The sequence below is a fragment of the Dendrobium catenatum genome, unplaced genomic scaffold, assembly GCF_001605985.2.
Source record: "Dendrobium catenatum unplaced genomic scaffold, ASM160598v2 fragScaff_scaffold_998, whole genome shotgun sequence".
NCBI classification, from domain to species: Eukaryota; Viridiplantae; Streptophyta; class Magnoliopsida; order Asparagales; family Orchidaceae; genus Dendrobium; species Dendrobium catenatum.
Genome location: NW_021319460.1, coordinates 1,340,701 through 1,350,281, shown reverse-complemented (window position 1 = coordinate 1,350,281; position 9,581 = coordinate 1,340,701). Strand labels below are relative to the sequence as shown.

The window sequence follows — 9,581 nt, the reverse complement described above, 5'->3', positions numbered from 1 at the left end:
GCGCAGAATAATCTCCCCGTATTAAGATCTCATTGCAATTCCTTTTCATCTTATTCTGTAAATTAATTGGTTCCTTCGAGGACTACACATGGTATTAGTTTCATCAATAGCCCCTTCCATATGAGGTCTCATTGAGGATCTCACAATTTCTTCATTTCAAAAACTTCAAGCCGATTGCTAGGTCCTTCTCGATTGCCTCCTAATTTTACCCCCATGACTTCTTCGTTTTTCTCTTCTTTCGTTGTGTGTGTTTGTGGGTGTTCACATGATATATAATTACTAGATTTGCTGACATTTGCTTGATTCCCAGATTTTAACAAGGGGAAGAGGGTTCAAATTTATAGGAGGAAATTATTGTGGAGAACGACGTTTAACGACATTTCGGAGACCAACAAGAATGTTTTTTTTTTTTTTTTTTTTTTTTTTTCTGCCACATCAGCAGTAACTGAGCATCGGAGTGATGTGGTGCTTTATTGTTAGAACAATTAAATATATTAATTATGCGAAGACGTCCATATAATTATTTAGTATATATTTAATTATATAAATATTATGTGCGCCATATATTTGAATTTATTATAATTAAATTATTATGTTTAAATCCTATTGATACAGGAAAAGATAATTGATCATTCGTTTATGGACCGTTTAATCAAATAACCTCTTATGAGCGGTTATTGTAAAATAACCTCCTATGAGCGGTTATTATGACAAATCCGCAGGAAATAACTATTAGTCCTCTCTTCTCTCTCATAAGGAGGAGTTATCTTGCCTTCCATAGATGATTACTCATGGAAAAGAAGGAAAGTGAAGGGAGAAGGGAGAGAACCGTATTCGAAATTCAACGAATTCAAAGATGAATCAGTTATGTTTTTCTTCCGATTAAGATTGTGAAAATCATCTTGTTTAAGATCTTGAGGATTTTAAGACTTATGTAATCTAGTTTTCCGTTTTCATTTCTATTTTACATAAAAATTACTCTTTATGAGTTTATGCAAAGGAGTTAGAGAACTCTATGAAGTCTTCACATTCTGGTTGGTTTTCGGAAAGGCATTCGATTTGTCCGCATAGAATAATTTTTCTAATGAGAAGTCGAAAGAGGCATTCTCATCTTCATGTGCATGAGATGGGAGTTATGGGCGATGGATTAAGTAAATAGTAAGAATAATCTATCAAATGTATAAAACAATAATTTTTGAAGTGCTTGTATATAATCCTTTCGCTTTGCTGTCTTGCTCCTACCCTCTTGTTATCTGATCTTTTGTCATAATGGAGCATATTAACTAAAGATTTGACCGGTCAGAATGCCCCAATCTGTCAAGGAAAGACTGGTTCAAAGTAATTAAATATTTGTTTGAAAAGAAGCCATTCTTCTTTTGACTGCCGACGCTATAAATGGCTGTGGGCAGCGCTTATTTCTGTAAACTTTTTAAGGTTTTAATGGCTGCTAATGATTGCTATTTTGAAACTATCCTCAATTTACGTCAACTCAACTTAGTTCGGTGATTAAGATCTTTGGCCTAATAATCAAAAGACTCTAGATTCGAGTTTAACAACGGTGTAAGAGTCAAGCTTCGACTCCAATAGTGATGTTATCGTCTGAGCTCGTTTTAGCTCGTACTAAGCTCGACTATTTTAATGAGCTTTGAATTCAATTTGCTTGTATAAAAACCAAGCTCGAGCTCGGTCGATTGAAAAAGCCTTGACTCGACTCTTTATTCAAGCTAAAAATAGAATATAAAATAATATTAATTTTAAAATAATATTAATTATAAACATAATATAGGTATGTAATTGAGTAGGGTTGACAAGCATTTCAAGTTGAGTTAGTTTGAGTAAACTCGAGCTCGTTTAATATACTGAGCCTCGATTATTAGTGATCGGAACTTGAACGTCGAAGCTCAATAAGATTTGGACGACGAGCTTGTAACGAGTTGAGTTTGTAGCCGACTTGATCACTTGACACCCTAAGGTTCGAGTCTTCATATGTTGATGTGTGTTTTAAATTTCCCTAATTGGCCTAACTCTCGACGAGGCCTGGTATAAAGTTATTTAATTGTTTTAGTATAAAATTTAGCTTAATTATTGGATTTGATTGTACCAATAGAAATTATATGTTATCTAATTTCAATTAGTTCCACATGATCAAACCAAGTTTCAGATGCACTAATTTTCATATGAATTAATTAGAATATAATATTATATAATTATGTCTTATACTTATTATCTTAATAAACTGAGCCAAATATTTGGGACTTAATTGACTCTTTTTTAAATATTTTAATAAATCATGCTCATCTTACTAATTTCTTTGTGATTAACGTGCTCCTTCATTAAAAAAAAGCTGAAATGAAAATCTAATGATTAATAAATTAAATTATATTTATTTATACTGGAAATGACTTGATGAAAATAAAAATTAGTTGCGAGAATAAATTGCAAATAATTTTTTTTTTTGGGGCTAATACTGTAAATACTTGGCAAACTTCCTTTCATGTATTATTCTTCTAAAAATATTGTATTAGAGTCTAATGAATTCAATTAGCTTTAATCATCATCATGATTCTCTCACAATTACATCTCCTTTCCAAAGATTAAATTATTTTGAGGCAGTAATCTGGACACTGAACACCTTCCGGAGATTCAATCAGAATGTGTAATATGTCAAGCAGTTGCCTTGCGCTCCCAGTAACTGAGGGAGGAACATTGCACATTTTAGTTAGTCTCGAACCAACGTTTCGACATCATACACAGATTTTAATCCCATTATAAGACATTCAATCTAACATGAGCTTTTCCTCTGGCGGGATAAAAAATATTTTTCAGGTGCTCATTACTATTAGAACATCAAATATCACCAACAACAAAATTGAGCACACATAATTCCTAGGATGGCATTATTATTACCTATAATTTTTTTAATTTAATAACCTCATCGTCATCATAAATATTTTAACAACTAATATATATATTATTATTTGAATATATGTAGTTTGGTACGTATCACAATTATTTCTGTATCGGGCACCGAACTCGAAGCATAAAACTATTGAGGAAATTTCAAAGATTAATTTATGGAGCAATGAACTCCGATTTCAGCAAGTTTATAGTCAAACTGAGCGTCTCAGAAATACTGAACCAACGAACCAATAGATCAACCCATCCAAGAGCAGAATGGGTCCGAATCAGGACCCGAAGCGCTGTTGGAAGGTTCAAACTGCAATTTGAGTTACTCAAACGGTTCCGATTTGAACGAGCTTGTAACTCGAATCGGAACGGCCGTACGAGACGAATCCAACAGCCCAAGATCCGAATCCAGACATCATTAAAGGTCTTCAATATGCCAAGAACGGTGCACTGATCAAGGGATTCAATATCGGCCGTCCATTTCAAAACCACTCCCAATCGCCCCTGATCTCACGCCTATTTAAACGGGTTATTGCCATCTCAGAAAACTATAAATAGAGCTTCATTCCTACACAAAGGGATTAAGTGAAGTAGAGAGAAGAAGAAGAGAGAAGAAAGGGGAAAGAGAAGTTCCTCTCTCAACCATCGCCGGAAGCTCTTCCTGTCGCCTTGAAGTACGTCGGAACTCTGCGGATTTTCGGGAAACGCAGTATTCTGTAAAACTTTGTACAATGGCTTCAAAATTGTACATCATGATTGTCCCGATTTTATGGGACGAAATCAAGTTTCCTGTAGTTTTATAAAAATACTAGTTGAAATTTTACAATTGGACAAGGCCTCGTAGTTTTCCCTTTTTGGGTTTTCCACGCTTTAAATCCCGCGTGTTCATATTCTCTTTACTGTTTGTTGCTAAATTTACGTGGCAACCTCGGACGCGAATTTACAATTCTACCGCCACATATTTTCAAGCACGCAACATTATTTAAAAAAAAATTCAGTTCAGAAGCTCAAAATATGACAAATATTTTCTCCGGAAAATTATCACAGAACAAATATGCACGACATAACGCCTCAATTTCAGTGCGGTTGCGGATTCTGGAATAAGACAAAACAGCATCAGATCCTAAAGTGAACCATACATTCTTCGCCATTCTTAACCGTTCGCGAACGGATGCTGGAAAGTGATTTTTCAAGATAAACCGCGGGACACCACACAAATTGAGCTGGCCTTTTTTTTGTTCATTATAATTTAATTTTTGCTGGCTTAACCTCGACCGGATTTTCATGGCATCTGAGTTGCTCCTCTTTCCTCATTTGTTCTCTGTCGTGTAGCATCCGTCTTCTCCATTTCTTCCGACGGTCGATGCGGACAGACGTGCTCGGCGCCGGCTTTAGCTGCCACTTCTGTCAGCTGGCCGATAGAACAGGAAACGCAACGCCGGGCGGAGTATACATCTGCTCGAAGCTGAGGCGGCGGCGCTACGAGCGTCGATATCACGACGGCTTGTTGATACAGACCACCTCCTCTTTTCCGCCTACATGGTGTTCGCCATGCAACTCGGCTTCGCTATGCTTTGCGCCGGGTCTGTTCGCGCCAAGAACACTTGGAACATCATGCTTCACCAACGTCCCCTTCCCTCCGCCTTTCTTTCCATCGACGCAAGCGCCGGCGGCCTCTTTCTACTACCTCTTTCGGCTTCGCCTTCGCCTTCGGATTCTCCTTCAAACGGCTTCATCGGCCGCATACTTTCTTTGCACTAAATAATCCATCCCATCACCTGGATCGGACTACTCCTACTTCCTTCTTCCGTGGGCCTTCGCAATCGCTGCCGCCGGCATCACATCCCGGCTCCTCGCGGAGCGCACCCAATTCGTCGCCTATCTTATTTACTCTCTTTCCTCAACCGGATTCGTCTAACCCCGTTCGTCTCTCACTGGTTCTGGTCGCCCGACGGCTGGGGCTGCAGCTAATCGTGATCCATCGCCTCCCTTTTTATTTCCGCTTCCGGCGTCAATGCGACTTCGCCAGGCTCGGCGTAGTCCACATGGTCGGTGCATTGCGGGCTTCTGGGGCGCTTTAATCGTAAGGGGCCCCGCATCGGCCGATTTCGATCACAACGGCCGTCCCTTGCCCTCCGCGGCCACTAGCGCCCACCTTCTCGTTGTCTCGGCTCCTTCATGCTTCTGGTTCGGTTGGTACGGCTTCAATCGCCGGCTCCTTTCATCAGATCGGTCAAATACATACGGCCGATCGGCTCCCAATCCACGGCAATGGTCCGCAGTCGACCGCGCCGCCGTCACCCAAACCCTCGCCGGCTGCTCCGCAGCCCTCAAACAACCTCTTCGGAAACGTGGCTTTCCTAACAGGACACCTGTGAACGTGTTCGACGTATGCAACTGGATTGCTCGGTTGGGTTCGCCGCAATCACCGCGGGCTGCGCGGTGGTGGATCCATGGGCGGCCATAATCTGGCTTCGTGGCCGCCGATGGGTTGCTCATCGGATTTGCAATAAACTCGCGAAGAGATTTCACTACGATGATCCCTTTAGAAGCGCGCAGCTGCCACGGCGGGCTGCGGAGCTTGGCGCGTGCTATTCGCGGCTCTGTTCGCAAAGGAGGGAGTTTGTGAATTGAGGCCGTTACCCGGGGGAGGCCCGGCCCGCTCCGCATGTGTCTTCTCATGGGAGGCGGAGGGAGGCTATCTGGCGGACGCATGTGATCAGATCCTGGTTGATTTTGCGGATGGGTGAGGCGCGGACCATGGGGGCGCTGTTCTACGGGGTTGCGGAAGATGGATTTGCTCCGAATCTCGGCGGAAAGATGAGGTTGGTCTGGCCTGGACGTTACTCGGCACGGGCGGTTCTGCTTACGTTTACGATGAAAATTCCGGCGGGAACGGCGGCGACGACCGGGGGGTTCATAATGAAAGGGATCCAAATCAACGAATGCGGGTATAGGAAGCCGTAATGGTTTTTTAAATGTGTCTGATTTATGTTGGGAAAGCTCGTCGTCGAATGAAAGTTGGGCGTGAACCTAATTTTTCAATCTTTAGGGTTTTGATACGTGATGGATAATCATTTGATGCAATATATATTGTTATTAGAATTTTGAGCCGATTAAAGACCACTCATATACACATCACTTTGTAAAAAATTTTTAATCCAAACCTTTATTATTTAGTAGCTAAAATCCAAAATTAGAGTGTCAAATTTGACGCCGACCAGAAACCCAATTAAATCTGACCAGAAAAATTTGGGTCGAACACCAATCTGATTTGCCATATTGGTCGGGGTTCGAGTTCGTGGATTTCGACCTCATTTGTAAATACTGTGCCGGGTTCTGATTAACCCAAAACAATCTGAATTAATCCAGATTTGATACTGGAATAACCACTTCATAGCCAACGGAAGCTCTTGTTTTCTCACCATCTATTAAGGAGGATTTACGAGATTTGGTCTGTTAAAGGCACGTAACAGAAAGAAACGAGTAATTGAGCACTGCACACGTCGCCATTGGCCATGGTTATGCCCCAAAGAGGAAAGATTCTGACAATAAGCGCTGCGACGGATTAGAAAGATAAACTACCTTCATAGTGATCCTCTTCTCGACCGTCTTCCTTTGAGGATTTGGCCGACTTCCTTGTTGGAGAAAACCAATCGGGACTTGATTGACCTTTTTTTTCTTGCTTCTGCTAGAGATTTGGCGGGAATCCAAGCCAGCAAACCGGGACGAACAAGCATGAAGAGGACACATCGTGCGCTTGGCGGGTCAAATCGGTTTACCCGAACCAGGTTATGTCGGAGTTTTGAATCCTGACCACGTTTTTCATAATTTGGGTTCAACTCAGCGCAGTTAGCAATGGGTCAAGTCTAGGTTGGACCCAAACACAACCCAAAAACTCATTATAACACTTCCTAATCCAAATCAATGAACAGATAGTTGTGTAAATGACTTCATGTAATAAATCAGATTTATTACAAACTATCTTTGTATATTTGCGTTGGAGCTTTGACTTCAACAAAGAGATCGTGAATTTGAGCATATAGGTATACATAATATTTATATATATATATATAATACTATATATAATATATTTTATATATATATATTATATACTATATCATATATATATACACACACATGTGTGTGTGTGTGAATTTGTCTTAATGACTCAAAATTCTTTTAAGAAAATAAGAATTATTTAGTGGAAATAACTATATTATATTAAATTAAATGTAGCATTATTTTTTAGCGGCTTTAGGTCATTAAGACAAACACGCACATATATATAATAAGTCTCAAACTTATAACATTTCAGTCTGTACTGAAAGCTTCCAACCAAGAGATCAAGATGAGCCACATTTTAAATGCATTATAAAAAAAATGTTAGTATAAATTACAAAAAATTTTAAAATAAGTACGACTAACAATGGTGAGCACATGCTCAATTTTGATTTATTTACTCTTCTTTGGACCTCTATTTCAGTGCACCTGGTCTACGCTCTTTAAAAATATAATAATAATAATATTAATAATAATAATAATAATAATAAATTAATAGCCAATATTATTTTATAACATGCCTGCAATTATTGGTTAAACTCTTATTATAAAATATTTTAAATTTGCATAAATCATATTAAAAACAGGCATGGAATAAAAAAAATTAGATCATTAAATTTTTTATCTAAATTAAAACGAGTGCTCTAAAAATTATTTATTTATCTCATTAATTAAAATCTGATTCTTACATGTAATAATTTTTTTTTAAAATAATTAAATATTTTTCAAAATTTTGCAAAATCTGATGAGAAATGGGTTTAATCAGGTCATTTATTTATTCATATTGGGTTATCGAGTCATATAGGTTAACTTATCAGTACAATAAGTCAATCGGGTAGATTCGGTTCGGATTTGAAAAAGACCGGTTTGGAAGGAGCACTGGTCGTTTTCAGGCTAACGTCAACCGTGACAATTATAACCTTATTAAAATAGTGATTAAGGCTGCGTTTGATGCGGATTTTTTGTTAATTTTTAAAACAACTTTCTAGTATAACATATTGAATTTTTATACTAAAATGCTGCTTTAAAAAACAGTGAAAAAGCCAACCAAAACGAAGCCTAAATTAGTATCACGTGAGGAAAAAGACTGCTTAAGGCATATCACAACCTTTAGGTTAATCTCCACATTAAAATAAATAAATAAATTAGTGCTGAGTTGTTCATATCTTATTCTTCTTAAAGCAGCTTAAAAGTCGTCCCAAATAAAGGTTTTATTTGGGATGGCTTTTTTACTACTTCTTAAAATAATTTTTTAATTAAAAAATTAAAAAGTTTCTACGACAAAGCTGCTTTAAGAAGCATTAAAAAAGTCATTCCAAACGAAGCCTAAATCTAAGATTTGATTTGAGATTTTCTTACTACTTTTTGAAATGATTTTTTAGTACAAAATTTAAAAAACTATTTTTAGAAGATGGAGGAAAGTCATTCCAAACAAAACTTAAAGATAATTTTTTTTTTTCGAGGTAGCCATTGGTGATGAAATATCGTGTAGAAGGATACAACAGTACTGAAAAATTGGCCTTAGGGCATCTTCATCTGAACTTCAAACACTTGAATGGCGTTGTTGCAGAGCTTCAGCAGTACGATAAAACTCCCGCTATTTGCTTGCGGGTGAACAGTGGGACGCCAATATTGATGTTGCGCTGTTCATCTCTGTTACTTTTCTGTCTCTACCTAACTTGCCGAAGAAACGTGCGAGAAGAAGAAAGAACGTTACATTCGCAAAATTGGAGTTCGATTGGATGAATCACAGCATTTTTTTAAATTCACGGCATTTTGAAGTGAAAAGTGAGATTTTCGGTTGGAGATGGTCTTAGGAAACTCTACTTTCTAATATGTGAAGACATTGCTGAATCCTTCATGCATATGCAACTCAAATTTCCTGACAGGAACACTAAAACTAACCAAGCACAAAAACCTCTCAAACTCTTTGTCCTCTTAACCAGACCGTCTGTAGTTGAGAACTACAGATAACAATTGAGTGGCTGTAGCCACACGAAAGCTTTCTGAGGTTAGAAAACTATTAGACATCAGCATATTGTATTGGATCTGAAAAATTATGCAATCTAGATGCGAAATATGGATTCAAATATGATGGAACAACCAATAACTATGAAAACCTATCAAAGAAGAAGGAACAAACACATTCCACAACTCGCAAAAGACAACAACATAGATTTGACAATACAAGAAACTGCCAACCTGTAAATGGCAACTGCTGCAGAATAAAACATGTGGAAATGCGTATTTTTCGTACTTCTCAATTTTTTTTGGGACATTTAGGTCAATTACGACAGACTCACAAACATAACGCATACGGAAGACTCGAATCCAAGACCTCTTAGTTCGTAGTCTAAGCTCCCAACTAACAGACTAACGTGAGTTGTGTCATACTTCTGAATTCATTTTTCTGTTTCCATAAGTACTTTGAAAGAGAACATTGTACTTACGATAAGAAAGTCATTCCAAACAAAGCATAAGTGTCAAAGGAAAAAAAAAAAAAAGAAGCCTAAGCTGGCTAAGTTAAGACTTTAAGCATGATTAAGACATCTGATAAGGCCAAGAAGAGTTGTGTTCCAGAAGTACTTTGAAAGAGAACATTGTACTTACGA

The 9,581-nt window shown here is 38.1% G+C and overlaps 1 pseudogene; it reads left to right on the top strand.

The window, feature by feature from the left end:
- LOC114580389 overlaps positions 1–5,657 on the top strand; it is a 14,266-nt pseudogene extending 8,609 nt beyond the window's left edge.
- Positions 5,658–9,581: the final 3,924 nt, after the last annotated feature.